This window comes from Oratosquilla oratoria, chromosome 4 (assembly GCF_046742065.1).
Source record: "Oratosquilla oratoria isolate Oo_2021 chromosome 4, ASM4674206v1, whole genome shotgun sequence".
NCBI lineage: Eukaryota > Metazoa > Arthropoda > Malacostraca > Stomatopoda > Squillidae > Oratosquilla > Oratosquilla oratoria.
In genome coordinates, this window is record NC_134780.1 from 35894796 (window position 1) to 35904123 (window position 9328).

Below are 9328 nucleotides of genomic sequence, written 5' to 3' on the forward strand. Positions count from 1 at the left end.
CTTCACGGGGTATGTGTGAATATATAAAGGCAGCCTGTTCGCGTGGGCAAAATTTGTCGGGATATCCTAAGAGGTTGCCTAACTCGATTATCACTAACCTCCAGGGCGAGTGGCAATCATTGGGAGCCGTTCATGATAATTCCAAAGTACAGTTTATTGGCATCTGTTCTTTTCTCCCCATTTTTTTTTTTATATATGGAGTGAAATTGGGATCGATGGCTTTCGCCATAGGGTCGCGGATTTCCAGAAAGACGGATTAAATGCAAGAGTTGACACACACACACACACACACACACACACACACACACACACACGCGCGCGCGCGCACTCACCACGCACTCACCACGCAGTGGTTAAAGTTACTGGCCGCCACTACGGCGGTCCGGGATCGAATCCCACCCAGGGCTGAAATAACTTCAGTATCGCTGCGCTGCTGGTCGTTACTCAAGCTCTCTTGTGCGGGAAGTTGGGGTGTGTGCGTGCATTACCCATAAATCGCCCATATGAGTTCCGAGCTCTATTCCGGGAGGGAAGTAGCTGTCGATCACGAGTCCAACACATGATCCAAGACCATGGTGAAACACACACACACACACACACACACACACACACACACACACACACACACACACACACGAGCTCTCTTCCGGGAGGGAAATAGCTGTCGATCACGAGTCCAACATGTGATCCAAGACAATTGTGAATCACACACACACACACACACACACACACACACACACACACACACACACACACACACACACACACACACACACACACACACACACACACACACACGAGCTCTCTTCCGGGAGGGAAATAGCTGTCGATAACGAGTCCAACACGTGATCCAAGACAATTGTGATTCACACACACACCAATAGGGTAGTCTCTCTGAAGAGAGGGAAAGGGGGAGGGGGGTCGTTTTCAAAGGGGAAGGAAACCTTCTTGGGGTCATAAAACGTAAAGAGAACAGTTCCATTCTCTTGTTATGCTAATTGGCTTTATTTGTCTGTTTGTGTGTCGTTATGCAATTACCACTGGTTAACATGACAATAAATCAAGCAAAGACTCTACTTATTCAACATTATTGACCGTTTTTCATATTTTTATTTATTTATAAAAGGACCCTTCAAGTATGATTGTCTTTCTTTTTTTAGCACGTCACTCATGCTGTGCATAGCAAGTTGAAGTAGAATTTATATATGTATATATATATATATATATATATATATATATCTATATATCTATATACATATATATAGATATATATATATCTATATATATATATACATATCTATATATATATATATACATATCTATATATATATATACATATATATATATATAAATATATATATATATATATATATGGATTTTATGAATTTGAATATATGAGGGACACACCAAATGCAACTTCATTCTTGTGCTGTATTAAACATTAAATCTTATACAGCAAAGTAGATACTGTATTATCACTCATTAATATCTACTCTGCAAAAGCTGTCTTTTTCTCTCGTCTTTATAGAATAGAAACCCTGAGGAGCTTTCGAGGACAAAATACAAATATCGGCGTCAACATTAATTATTAAACAAAATGTCTAAATTCATGTCCCTTAGCTGAATAAAATCTCCTGGTGGCAGCTAGAAAAAATCTAGTTGAATATGGACGCCAAGGGGTTAATCGAAAGGATACACTTGAATAAAATCTATTGACGACAGCCAGAATAAATGTAAGAAGTCTAATGTAGACACTAAAGCGTTGGGGTATATGTCATCTATATGAGGAACAAAAGTGTTCTCCTCGGCAGGAAAAAATAATATATATATATATATATATATATATATATATATATATATACATATATCAGTATGCGTGTGTATGCGTAGTAGTAGCCAGAATAATTACACAAAACGGTGACACAAGAGAATTGGTTGTTCGAGAATGAGACAGAGTGATACAGAAATAAAGGAGAGAGAGTGAAAGAGAGAACGAGAGAGGGAGGGAAAGAGAGAAAGTAGTCAGAGAGAGGAATTGAGAGAAAAAGGGTGAGAGGAAGAGAGAGAGGCAGAGGGTAAGGTAGAAAGGTAAAGAGAGAGAGAGAGAGACAGGCGGAGGCTTAGAAAGATAAAAAAAGCATACACACACACGCACACACATACATAGACACACACACACACACACACACACACACACACACACACACACACACACACACACACACACACACACACACACACTATATACATATATATATATATATATATATATATATATATATATATATATATATATATATATATATATATATTCAAGAAGAGACATGGGCTGAGAAAGATAGAGAGAGAGAGAGAGAGAGAGAGAGAGACAGAGAGAAGAAACAGAATCCTTGTATATGGTCCTTTGGGTCGCAAGAATCAATCAACCTCTAAGGACACAATGCGATCTGCATGATAATAGTCTTGCACTCGGGCTATAAGGCTTCTTCCAATTTCCAAATAACCCACTTGTTTACATAATGGAGCTCCGTACAGATAGTTCTCTCTAATGGGAATCTCTCTCTATAATTCGGAGCTTTCCAATATTTGGAACGAAACTGTTCTGGAAATTTTTGAATACCAGAAATGCTTTTTCAGTGAGCTTTTGAAGGCTGTATGAAATAGTGCAACGAAATGACATTCTTCATAAGTGAAAATAGAATTAGAAAATGAAAAATAGAAAAAAAATCCTCGCAATCCTCAACTTAGCTGAAACGTTTTATTTTGTTTTCCTTGGGAACTATATGGGGTCACCAGCCTCACTTCAGTTTAATGCATTATATAATCCAGAAGTAACCACAAAGCTATGCGTATTCATGGGTATATGTATATATATATATATATATATATATATATATATATATATATATTATAATATTATATATACATATATTATATATATACATATATTATATATATATACATATATATGTATATATATACATATATATATATGTATATATATATGTATATATATATATATATATATATATATATATATATATATATATATTATTTTGTTATCCTTATTTAGCTTTTTCGCACGTCTATATTTACTATATAGGTTATGCTATGTACTCCTTTACTACTTCCATATACAAACAACGGAATTCTATTATTTTTTATATTTAATTAATTTTATTTCTTTTATTTGTCTCATATATTTTACTTCTTTATTTTAATGTATTTACTAAAGGAAGTAGGTATATAGCTGACACATAGAATGCTCACATGAGTACATGAGGGGAAAGAGAGGTTGAAGAGAATTTACATATTTTACGGTAAATATGTGACCTGTTTTTTTGTCTTATCAAAAAGGCATTATTCAATGCCAGGGTAACTTGTACCGTCTTGAGAATAGCCTCGTTAGATTAAGAAAGGTATATCTAAATAAGAACAAAATGAGGGAGAGATAGAGGGAGAGAGAAAAAGAGAAAGGGGGGGGACGTTCACATCGTCATCAGCTTTAGGTGTAATTATAAACTATAATTAACCAGCGCTTCTATCTTAGTGATCCATCTCGTGACGCTGTCGTGTGTTAATCCTTCATAGGAGTCTGAGAAAGTTTATAATAAGTAAACTGTGTTATTACATCAAAGAGAGCAAGGCAAGGAGGGAAGAGAGAAAGAGTCGATTCAGAGAAAAGGAGAGAAATGGACAGAGACTGAGAAGGATAGAAAGAGAGAGAGAGAGAGAGAGAGAGAGAGAGAGAGAGAGAGAGAGGGAGGGAGGGAGGGAGGGAGGGAGGGAGGGAGAAGTTCACACCAAGATCAGCTTCACAGTTGTTATAATGAACTAGTTTGAGACTATGACAATACACTAGACAGAGTTCTCAAAACAGCACTCAAAGATCAAATCCACCCTTAGGCCATAAATGAGACCTTTATGAGACCTTTGAGTCTTATGAGATCCAAACGGTGCTTGGGGATGGGGTGGGTTGGGGGGTTAAGAGGTTAGTTTAATTTACAACCTTCTTAGAATGGCGACCGGATCAAGACCTTTGTCTTAGGCCGAGACTCTTAGGTCACATATCGCCCATTATTCACGAAATGATAGAGTCTTCATCAAGTAAAGACAGAAGGAGACTTCTGGGAGGCAATTTACTACGGGGAACACTATGCTGAAATATCGGAGAAGAAGAAGAAAGGGAAAAAATCGTTTAAGATGTGTTTATTTTCGTTCGCATGGTAAACGTTCCAACACGGGCAAAGAACCGAAATAATGATCAGACATGCATAATACAGACTTGAATGTGAATAATGATTCTTACCTCGAGTTTCGTTCTATGAAAACCCGCAGCCCCTCAGCGGATGGCAACAGTCCTACGACCCCTCCCATTGATTTTGTGTAGAAGAAACTTTGGGGTGTTGTTGTGTATATATGTATATGCATATATATATATGCATATATATATATATACACATATATATATATATATATACATATGCATATATATATGTATATAATATATATATATATAATATATATATCAATATTTATGCATATATATATATGTATTCATGCTTTATATATATATAAATATATATATATATATATATATGCTTTATATATATATATATATATGTATATATATATATATGTATATATATGTATATATATGTATATATATATATATTTATATATATATATATATATATATATAAATATATATATATATATTTTCTTTTCATTAGACAAAAAATAACATTTATGATTTCTTAATACCCAAAGAAAAATATCACTGATGGTTGCCAGTCTTGACCTAGCAAACGCAAGCAAAATGCAGTCGTAGGGATACACTTACATAAACACAACCCACGCACGCGCGCGCGCTCACACACAGGTTTACCCATAGATCGGTCATATATAAGCTCGGAGCTCCCTTCCGGGAGGGAAATAGCTGTCGATCACAAGCCCAACACGTGATCCAAGACCATGGTGGATCACACACACACACACAAAGCTAGGTACTACTGTGAACACTTTAACCTGATGCATGTTATGAAACTAACGTAATATATTCAATGTTGATGTACCCAAGTTTGTCAAAACTTCGAAAATCATATTCATTCCCGTCTAGTCTTTTTGATAACCCCACCGTTCTTATCATAACACTGATTTACTATTGAACAATTATTCATAATTCAAACTTTGTATGTACGAGACTTGGCAATCAAAGAAATTGGACAAGTTTCAGAAGTATCCTTTTTTTTTCAATCGTCGACCTGTGCTTTATTTCACGAGCTGAGTACCTTAAGGACTTCATCAAGAAATTCAGGAGATTCGTACTCACCTTCCCACAAACATACACATGTATTAAGACCCATTTTTTCTGAATCGTTAATTGCAGGCTGATCTCCTTGTTGACTGAATGTGTGTATATATATATATATTATATATATATTATATATATATATGTGTGTGTGTGTGTGTGTGTGCATACATGCATATATATCTGGTCCAGTTTTTGACTAGTCAATAGGAAAATTTAACTGATTTGTGTGTGTGTGTGTGTATGTAATATAAAAGATAAGAGCTGTGCTCATGAGGTTCTATCTCCGTGCCTCAATTGGCCACACCCGGTCCATGTGCACATGTGTGTATGTCAATATGTGTACATCATATCCGTGTGTACAGGCTCACGTTTTGTATGTATACACACGTGTAGTTCACCGTCCGTTATTCTTTTCCTCACCAAATTGAATTTTCTTGTCAGGGTGTTAGTGGCTTTATCACATGTGATTTTCGCACCCGCGTTGACTTAATGGCTCCCCCCATCCCATTTCCCCACAAGTGATAGATCCGCATCGCTTATGGAGAAATAAGAGAGAGGTGTGGCTTACCGAAGTATCCTGTGGCAACACACACAGATCCTCTCACACAATAATGAACAAATTTATACAGTTAACTGAGCCTTCTGCAGATTGAAGTTTAGCGTAAACCTCAATTAGGTGAAAAGGAGGCTTATTGAGATGTAGAGATTAGGGAGAAGTATGTGCAGGTCAAAATAATGTATATGTTTTTAAAGTGTGTGGTGGCGGTTGAATATAGGTATTATGAGTGAAACGAGTGAGGGCCTCACCTGTAGTGTGAGAGATGGTCTGCTTATAACATCTCTGTTGCTCGCAGCCTGGATTTCTTGATAGTTGCAATAAAGAATTTGATTGATGAGCTCTCCCGACGAGGTGTATATATATTAGGTATGAATGTTAACATAGGCACATATATACGCACACACAGACTCTTGTATGAACTCATATGCATATAAGTATATATAAGGACGCGCGCGTACACACACACACACACACACACACACACACACACACACACATACACAAACACACACACACACACACACACACACACACACACACACACACACACACACACACACATACACAAACACACACACGCACATACATGCAAACGGTAAAATTAACTTAAACACATTTTAATATTGTGAAGATTTGAAATGAAAGTAAAACTACAACCTATATAATACAATAAAATGAATTACTTATGTTGTACTCTATGACGCTGACCAATGAATTCAACATTGCGAAACGTTTCGAAGAATGAATACATATTTCTGGGACACCCTGTATTTGAGATTTGCATGAAGTCTTGATGAAATGCTCTGACAGTCATTTAGAAGCATAAGTAGTAGTAGTAGTAGCAGCAGTAGTAGTAGGAGTGTAGGGGTGTAGGTAAACTATTTCAGAAACTACTGCAGACACTCAATCACCCAGAAAGCATCAGAAATATGAGAATATATTTTCGTTGTTTGAATTAAAAAATATAGATAGAAAAACTAATCAAGAAATTAAAAGATAAATAGATAAATGAATATATAGATAGATAAGTAAATAGATAATGGCGAGAGAGACCTATAGCATATAGAAAAGTGTTAATTCCTGAACAATAAAAGATATATTTTTATAGTTCTGATGTATCTTGTGCCAGGTTTGGTTGTTTGCAATGGTACACGCCATCCACATAATTATTTAAGAACGTTTTGGGAGCAATTCTTTCAATTTTAAGTTAACGTTTTACGATAATATGTTTTCTAATGCAATTTTTTTTTTTATCAATTACAATGGGGAAAACAAATTCATCAACTTTTTCAGGCATCTAATCTTGTTATCAGAAGACGAAAATGAAGAAAAATTTTCACATTGTAGTTTGTCACGAGCAAATAAAAAGAACAACTTGTTTATTTGTTTTCCCAACTGTACCTGGGAAGATCAAAATAGAAGGGATGTAGAAGATCATATAAATACCATAGCGTAGTGTCACCCCTACGTACCAGCGTCACGCATGATTCTTTAATGCTGAAAGACTACACTCGAAAATGAATAAATAAACTAACAGATAAATAGATATGTAAATAGACGAATAAATGAATATATAGGTAGATAACTAAGCCAAAGAATGAATAGATATAACTAATGCTGTTCACTATTTAATTAAAGCCATATTTACGTTCTTTTCCCCCTCTCTATCGATGCGATAGTGCCCTCCCAGGATAGAATCGCTGGTTACTGTTGAAAAAATTCTAATCCATAATGTCTTTGTCGTTTGTTCTTAGTAATGAGGAATGAGAAAATTATCTGGTGAGGTCAAGAAGAATGTATCTTCTCAAAATAGGTAACCCATTCACCATAACTCATCATCCTATGACCACGTAGTGGGAAGTGGAAAACCCCTGGTAGGGCAAGCCATGTCAGTTGCGGTAAGCAGCTGGATATATATTTTTTATTTATTTATTTATTTTTATTTATTTATTTATTTATTATTATTATTTTTTTAAGACCGATATTTGGGTCACCTCTCCGCCTGGCACGCAGTAGGCCCCGGGAATCGAGCTCACGACCGCCTGCTCATGAGTTCGACACAGTATCCAATAAGCTACCACGCGGTTAAATAACAAACTAAAAAGTGCTAACCCCTATCAGATTAGCTCGGACGAATAATCAATGTTTTGTTTATGATATTAAGGCAGAATTACATGCAGGTATTAGTCTCTAGATTAATTATTCTCAACGTTTTGTTGTGCCAGGAAGATATACGATGAAATAGAGTTGTAAGTATAGTACTTGGTCTACAAGGAGGATAGATGTTAAAAAACTCGTTACTTACTTTCCAGTATACACTTAGTTCTAGGAACCGATCCTTGAAAACTAGCCCTGGGGTTGCAAGTTGTCAGAGAACTATCTACTTGTAGTAGATCACTATTCGAAATTTATAATCGGAATTCTTGTATCTGACAAGATCGCTAACCTGATAGGATAGAGGTGTGTGTGTGTGTGTGTGTGTGTGTGTGTGTGTGTGTGTGTGTGTGTGTGTGTGTGTGTGTGATTAGTTAGAAGGGATATAATACGATGGAAAAGATAACTAACAGATAGTTTTACACTACAGCTTATTTAATTGTAGAGAACAAGAAAACGTTTTAGGATTAGCAAGACTGTATTTGTATTGTATAAATGTGGCCCTGTTTTCATATTGTATTCATACGAAATGCAGTAGTTTTTTATTTCCAAATATAAAATTTTCTTCTCAACTTTTTAAGTCCTGAGCCAGATTCCATCCTAATTTCGATATTTTAGTAGATTATTTATGACCTAATAACTCTGTTTACGGAATTGTAATCGAATGTTTACTAACTTGTCTTATACAGAGAGAAGCTTCCACGATGATTTCATCAGATTATAGCCTGATTGAGGGTTCTTAAGCTTGTGTTCTGATAGCTAAGATGTTGCTGACTTAAGGCTCATCAGATTGTGCGTCTGATTGAGGGGGTATTTGGTCTTTTGGGTGGTTATCCATCAGTAGCTGAAAGTGATATGACCCTTAATGCTCTTCACTAGCTTCAAGAGTCTTACATGAGAGATGTTTATAAACAGTAGTCGAGGAGTTTACAGGTGTTTATATTTACTGGAGAGCTCTAGAACTTAAGATCTCTCCAATATTTGGAACGGAAATGGTTTTCGTAAGTGTACTAGAATGTTAGGTAGTGTTCTTTGTGTCTAGAAATTTTTTAGGCTCTGAAAAAAAAGTTCCGAATATTAGAATTTTTTCTTTAAAGATTCCCAGTAGGGAAAGCTCCTTGTATTGTCTTTGTAATATAAGCCATACTCTATTGGTACCTGACGCCATGATAAAAGTCTGATACACTTTTGGTTGATGTTGACAGCCCAAGAGGGGTCACTGATAAACGTACTGGCAGTATCATTATTCTTAACGAGTTATTATCACAACAGGACATAGATAAACTAGATGAACTAGATGA